This window comes from Peromyscus leucopus, chromosome 3 (genome assembly GCF_004664715.2).
Source record: "Peromyscus leucopus breed LL Stock chromosome 3, UCI_PerLeu_2.1, whole genome shotgun sequence".
Lineage (NCBI taxonomy): Eukaryota > Metazoa > Chordata > Mammalia > Rodentia > Cricetidae > Peromyscus > Peromyscus leucopus.
This window is the reverse complement of record NC_051065.1, coordinates 99,669,788-99,676,396: the sequence shown is the minus strand read 5'-3', so window position 1 is coordinate 99,676,396 and position 6,609 is coordinate 99,669,788.

Below are 6,609 nucleotides of genomic sequence, written 5' to 3'. Positions count from 1 at the left end.
CTGTGCCGGTGGCTCTCTCGGCCATAGGTTGCTGTGGGCACACACCCTTCCTTGCTGGCAGGGAACCTGGCCTGGTTTGGCTCCACCTCCTGGCTTTTGAGGGGGCTTTTCAGGAAGAAAAAGAAGCGGTGTGCTTTAAAGATCACACTCTCTCCCTCAGACTGCAGTGTGATTCTCCTGGTGTGTGACCGCTCCCGCTTCTTGTTCTCTCCAGAAAATAAGACTCAGGTGACCCCACTCATCCGCCCCTGTCACCTCAAAAACCACCACTACAAGCCTCCTTGTGCAGATTGTCCTAATCACCCGCAGAGAAGAAGCTCTGAGCAGGAGCAGCGCCCCTGGGTCCAGGACAAGGCGGTGTCTGTCTGATTCAGCACTCCGCGAGGGCTGTCTGTCACACTCACTCGCGTCCTTCTCACCTTCAAGTGGGGAGGAAGCCCTGGATGTTGTGGAAATCCCTGTGTAGACCAGGCTGGCCCCAAACTCACAGAGATCCACTTGCCGATGCCTTCTAGGTGCTGGGATTAAAGGCGTGTGCTGCCACGACCAGCCCTGTATTTTCCTATTCTTAAGTTTTTAAAATACATACTTTTCTTTAAGAATTTCAGACATATATACAATGTAGTTTGGTTCTGTTCACCCCCTCGCCTCTAACTCCTGAATACGAGTCCCATTCCCCGCCCCCCAAGTCTCCCTTCCAACTGGGTGCTACCGCCTCCTTCCTCACACTCTTCTTCCTTCTCCTAGCCTACTGGGCACAATTACTGCATTCCACATACCCCTGAGTGTGGAGCCACCTAGTGGAGGATGCTCGACTTACCGGGGCAACGTTCTTATTAAAGAAACCCGACTCTCCCTCGCCTGACCGACCTCAACTATGAGCAGCTCCTCAGCTAGAAGTGGGGGCTTGTGGGGCCCTCCCTCTCAGCGCTGGGATGTTGATTGACTTGGTCTTGTCCAGGCTGCTGTGAGTTCGAGGTCCTGATATGTCCAGAAGACCCTGTTTCACTCTGGTCCTCCCCAGGTGTGTACTGTCTTTCTGCCTCTTTTTCCAAAAAGTCCCTGAACCTTGGGGGCGGGCAGGGGGAGGTGTTTGATGTACATGTCTTATTTGTGGCTGCTCTTCTTACCTGTTGGACAAGCTAAAGTTGAAGGAGCTTTTGTTGTTGCTTTGATTTCCCTGCTTCTGGTTTCTGGTAATCTTGGGTGTTCTCCCAACATGTCTTAGTAGGCTTTGTTTGAACACTCAGCCACAAAGGGCCTAGAGTTGCTTAAAACCTACACAGGATCAGCTCACCCCTTTTGTTCTCCAGCTCTTCTCTTCACTAAGACGGCTTGAAAAGCTTTTTATCAGATGTATAGAAATCCATAGCTTGTGCGGCCCTTAAAGCATTAAACTAGTTTTCTGTAAATGGGCACTTTGAAAGCTTTTCACTAACACCCATGCATACCCACCACACACATACAAACGCGCGATGCTCCCATAGCCGTCCTTAGTTTTATATATTTGCACCCACACCAGAACCCCTTTGAGTAAATCCCCACAAATGGTGTCTGTAGGTGTGAGACACACATTTGAAGACACTGTACTTGGCCATGGCTGTGTATCTGCACTCACATCTGTAGTGGACGCCAGGCATCCCATCAGGGATGGAGGGCTGGTGAGAAAGGCTGCCACACAGAGAAGAACTCTCTACTTCAGAGATGGGAGGAGCCCTTGAAGCTGGAGGTAGGTGGTGAGGACATCTCCAGGAGAAACTTGAGTGCATGGGTTGGCCAGAGGTGCTGGCCACGGTGTGCAGGCAAGGCAGGGTGCAGGAGGCCTCAGCTTCTGGGAACTGCTCCCTCAGATCCACCGAAGGGAGTCTCTGCTAACGGGAACATGGTCAGCCCTTGTGGCCCAGCATGTGGAGGGTGCAAGTGGACATTCACCTGATGAGAAGGAGATTCTTGGCCCATGAGATTGGCAGGCTCTGCCACGAATACTTTGCAAGTTGTGCCCAGGCAAGGTGACCACATTCAATCAGTGAGCAAAGGCTGAGCTGCTTCTCCAGAGATGCTGTGTGGGTAGATGTGGCCCTGCCTCTGAGCCACAGTAAGAAGACAATGCCCAAGGCTCCCTGACCCCAGAACAGCCACGTGAAGCCACCCAGTAGATATTGTCAGGACCTCTCTCTCCTGAACTATCTCTTGAAGGGGAAATACCCCTTCCCAGCAGTCCCCAGTGAGGCAGCCCTCGATGCGATGCGTTGAATCCTCACAGGCTTTAGGTTGGGGTAACTGGGTGCATTCTTGGAGGGAGAGGAGAGTAGAGAGGACAAAGAGAAAGAGATGATACGTGTCAGTTAAATTAGTGATAAACTCCGAGTCACCAACAGGCATCAGTGTCCCATCTGTCTGTTACATTAGTCTGAATCTGTGTCCCTGGGCCTGCATAATGTCAGCTGTCTCATCTGTCCCTAACAAAGGGCTTTGCTCTTTCTATCAGACAGGGCAGAAGGAATGAGGGAAACTGTACAGAAATCTCTAAGAGATTTTACAAGAGATTGAACTTTTCTGACTCCAACTGACCCAGAAGCACCAAGAAAGGCAAATATTCCTGTATCAAATAATATCTGCACACTGTTTCCAACATGCATGGCTGATATTTGCTGTATGAGGCTGCTTTCAACTGATTTGCTGCTTCCAGCATTTGTTACCTTAACATGCACACACACACACACACACACACACACACACACACACACACACACACATTCCTCATGGGTCAGGGGCATGGGAGAGCATATAACTTAAGATTGCAGCTATGCATTAACTTAGGTTGTAAAAGCTGATTACACGAGAAATCCAAGGCAAGTAAGGCTGGTTGTTACACTGTTCTCTTAAAGGCGGGTGAAACAAGCAGGCATAGCACACAGTAGGAGAGCAGTCTTAAGTGACCTCAAGGTGTATTGTTAACTGGGCTCTCAGGTCCAGCAAAAGTTCCAGGACTTTAGAATGTAGGAAATATTTGCATAATAATGCATTGCTGTAATGGTGTCCCCTGTCCCAGACTGAACCCCAGATGCAGTGACAGAAATGGATGGAGATCCAGGCAGGCGTCCCTTGGGTACTTGGGACTCTGAGGAGGTGGGCTGCCAAGTGGACACAGGTGGGTTTTGAGAGCAGTTCTTCCTTTCTCTGAGCAAAGGTCAGACTCAAGGATGCTCCGTGGAGCTGGAACCTGAGGGGATGGGACAGGACTCAGGGGGCTAATCCTGCTTGAGGTTTGAGCCAGGGACTGAGGGCCAGCGTGGGCCTGACAGTTGTGTCCTCGTTTTGGTTACTTTTCTAGTGCTGTGACAAAACACCATGACTCAGACATCTTACAAATGAGTTTTGGTTTTGATTTACCATTCCAGAGGGATAAGGGTCCACCAGGGGCAGAAGGAGCATTAAGCATGGAAGTTGAGAATGCATATCCTTTATCATAAGCACAGAGCAGAAAGAGTCAACTGGAAGTAGATTAGGCCTCTTTACTTTTAAAGCCTATCCCCAGTGACACACTTCCTCCAGCAAGGCTGCACCACCTAAACCTCCCCAAACGATGCCTCCATCTGACACCAAGTACTCAAACACCAGAGACTATAGGGGCCATTTCTCATTCAATCACCACAGCCTTGCTTAGCCTTCCGGCTGTATATCAGCTCCTGGGCAGCCATCTCCATCTGGGACAGTGCTGGGTCCTGGCAGGGCCAAGATGACTGACGAGAGTCATCTACCCAAGGAGCATCTTGAAGAGAGAGATCCCAAGGAAGTTTTCCCAAACACCTAAGCCAACTGTGAAAGGAGGGACTCTAGCTCCCTCTAGTGGAAACATTCTCTCCTGCAGGGAGGGAGGTGCAGCGGACTCAGGAGGTTCCGGGACACACAAAGCTGCTCCCCAGGATTGTATAAACAGTACGATTGCTGGGGAGAGGAGACTCTCCTGAGGAACTGGCTGTAAGCTGGGCAGGGAAAGCCAAGCTTGCAGCCTTCCAGAGTTGTCGCCCACCCTGGGTTGGCCTTTCAGTAATGACAAGTGCTTTTAAGGCACCTGTACTCCCATAAGTAATCCAAATAAACTCCTTGGTTCACCCAGGTAGATTTGGGCGGACTGGCCACTTTGATTGTGTTTGCTGCCCACTCAGGAGTGAATGGACCTTCATGTCTCCCCAGAAAAGGACACAAAACAGATGTTCATTCAGGCAAGTGTGGAGTATCAAGAGAAGTGCTAAGGGGCTGGAGAGATGGCTTAGTGCTTAAGAGCACTGACTGTTCTTACAGAAGACTTGGTTCAAGTCGCAGCACCCACAAGATTACCTTACAACCATTTGCAACTCCAGTTTCAGGGGATCCAGTCCCTCTTCTAGCCTCCAAAGGCATCAGGCATGCATGCGGTGCACAGACCAAACACCCATACTCAATAAAGAAAAGAAATGAAAAACGCAAAGGGGTTCCCCTGGTCAAGCCTTTAGTCTTGGGTTCTTGAGTTCTGTAACCATTCAGGGAGTCCTAATCGCCCACTGCATAGATAGGGGAAGTCAAGGCTCAGATGGTGCAGACAGCTTGTCCAGAGCCAAACAGCCATGGCAAAGCCAGTTTCCTCCATCACCAGGCCAGATGCCTAGATGTGCTAACAGTGGAGAATGGAGCTGGTAACTTCTCTCTCCTGAGGACCAGGTGTGTGTTCCAGGCTCAGACCACTGGGAGTAACTTTCCCAGACACTAGCTGCAGGGTGGTCTTTGTGGCCACCATGGCCAGCAGAGTAACAATCCTGGAGGCAAGAAGGCAGTTTGGTTCAACATGGGCTAAGTAGCCAGTGCTGGTTCAAACCTCAGGAGTCTGATTCCGAGTAGTCTATTTTAGGCATATTTGAGCACAGAGGAATTTGGTGGAAAATTTCCAGGTGATAATTAACTCAATCCTGCATGCACAAAATAGCTCAAGACATGACTACATCAAAACTCTTTGTGAAGTACCTGTGACGTCTTCCATAAAGATGGGTTCTATAGATTTAATACATGTGACACCTCCATAAAGATAGATTGACAAGCTCATAGTAAGAGTTGGGGGAGAATCCAGTGAGGTCTCAGCCACACAGATAGTGCAAAGATCACCAGGCTATTAACCACGTGTGGTGGTATTGTATTCCCTGAAATATTGTACACGCTAATAAACTTATCTGGGGTCAGAGAACAGAACAGCCACAATATTAAACACAGAGGTTAGGCAGTGGTAGCACACGCCTTTAATCCTAGCATTCCAGAGGCAGAGATCTACCTGGATCTCTGTGTTCAAGGATACAGCCAAGTATGGTGACTCATGCCTTTAATCCCAGAAAGTGAGCCTTTAATCCCAGGGAGTGATGGCAGAAATCAGAAAGGTATATAAGGTGTGAAGACCAGAAACTAGAAGCTTTTAGCTGATTAAGCTTTTCAGGCTTTTGAGAAGCAGTTCAGCTGAGATCCATTTGGATGAGGACTCAGAGGCTTCCAGTCTGAGGAAACAGGACAGCTGAGGAATTGGTGAGATTCATGCTACAACCACGCCTGCCCCAGGTCTTCTGGGCAGAAAACAGGATATACATCCCTCCTTGGAAGGGACAACCTTGTGTGTTTATCTGTGAGCACAAGATCTCTGTACGTCCCCGACCAGTGCCGGTTTCTCTCTCCTTGACACCCGACTGGTGCCTGGGAGCTCCCGTGCCTGGGGGACCTTCTGGAAAGTGCACTGCCGATCACTTGTGCACACCACAGGCCCTCTGGGTGGGGCTGGAAAACTGGTGGCTGCATCTGCTGTGTGTTCCAGGTACCCTCTCTCCAATTCCACATCATCTCAAGGGGTTCGTTATGGAGAGTGGGACCAAATTCTAAGAACATCTGGTTCATTCCAGAAGTGGTTTCTGAGTAGTGGGGGGTGGGGGTACTAGGATGATAAAACACACCCTTGGCCCAGGCCACCTGGCTTGACTTCCCTGTTCTCACAGAGGCCATTGAAGAGTCTGCAGAGGAGACAGACAGGGCAAGGTGACAAGAGGTAACACAGAATGATACATGGCTAGCTAAGCACAACGCATGAGCTACACTCAGGAGGGTCACAGAGACAGCCCCCGAGCCAAGCTGGGTGGAAGGGCCAGAGCTGGAGGGAGTTTAGGGGTGAATGACTCTGGCATCCAGGCTCCAGTCTTACATCTGTGCAGACTGCTGAAGAACAGGTGTTAGTTGTTTAGTGTCGCTCTTACCCTGCGAGGAAATGTCACGAAACACGACAGAATCCACTAACAAGAGTTTTATTAAGATAAAAGAGACAGATGAGTGCTCAGGCCTGCAAAGAGACACGTGTGTGGGGAAGAAGAAGAAGAAGAAGAAGAAGAAGAAGAAGAAGAAGAAGAAGAAGAAGAAGAAGAAGGAGAAGAAGAAGAAGGGAGGAGCCGGGAATATGGCGCCGGCTTATAAAGGCTGGGTGGCGCACAGGTACACAGGTCTACACAGGTCGATGTAGCTACTCCACGCATGCACAGATCACGTGGTTGCACTGCACGCTCTTACACAACTATGCAAAGCCACGGGGTCCTGGTCACGCTAGAT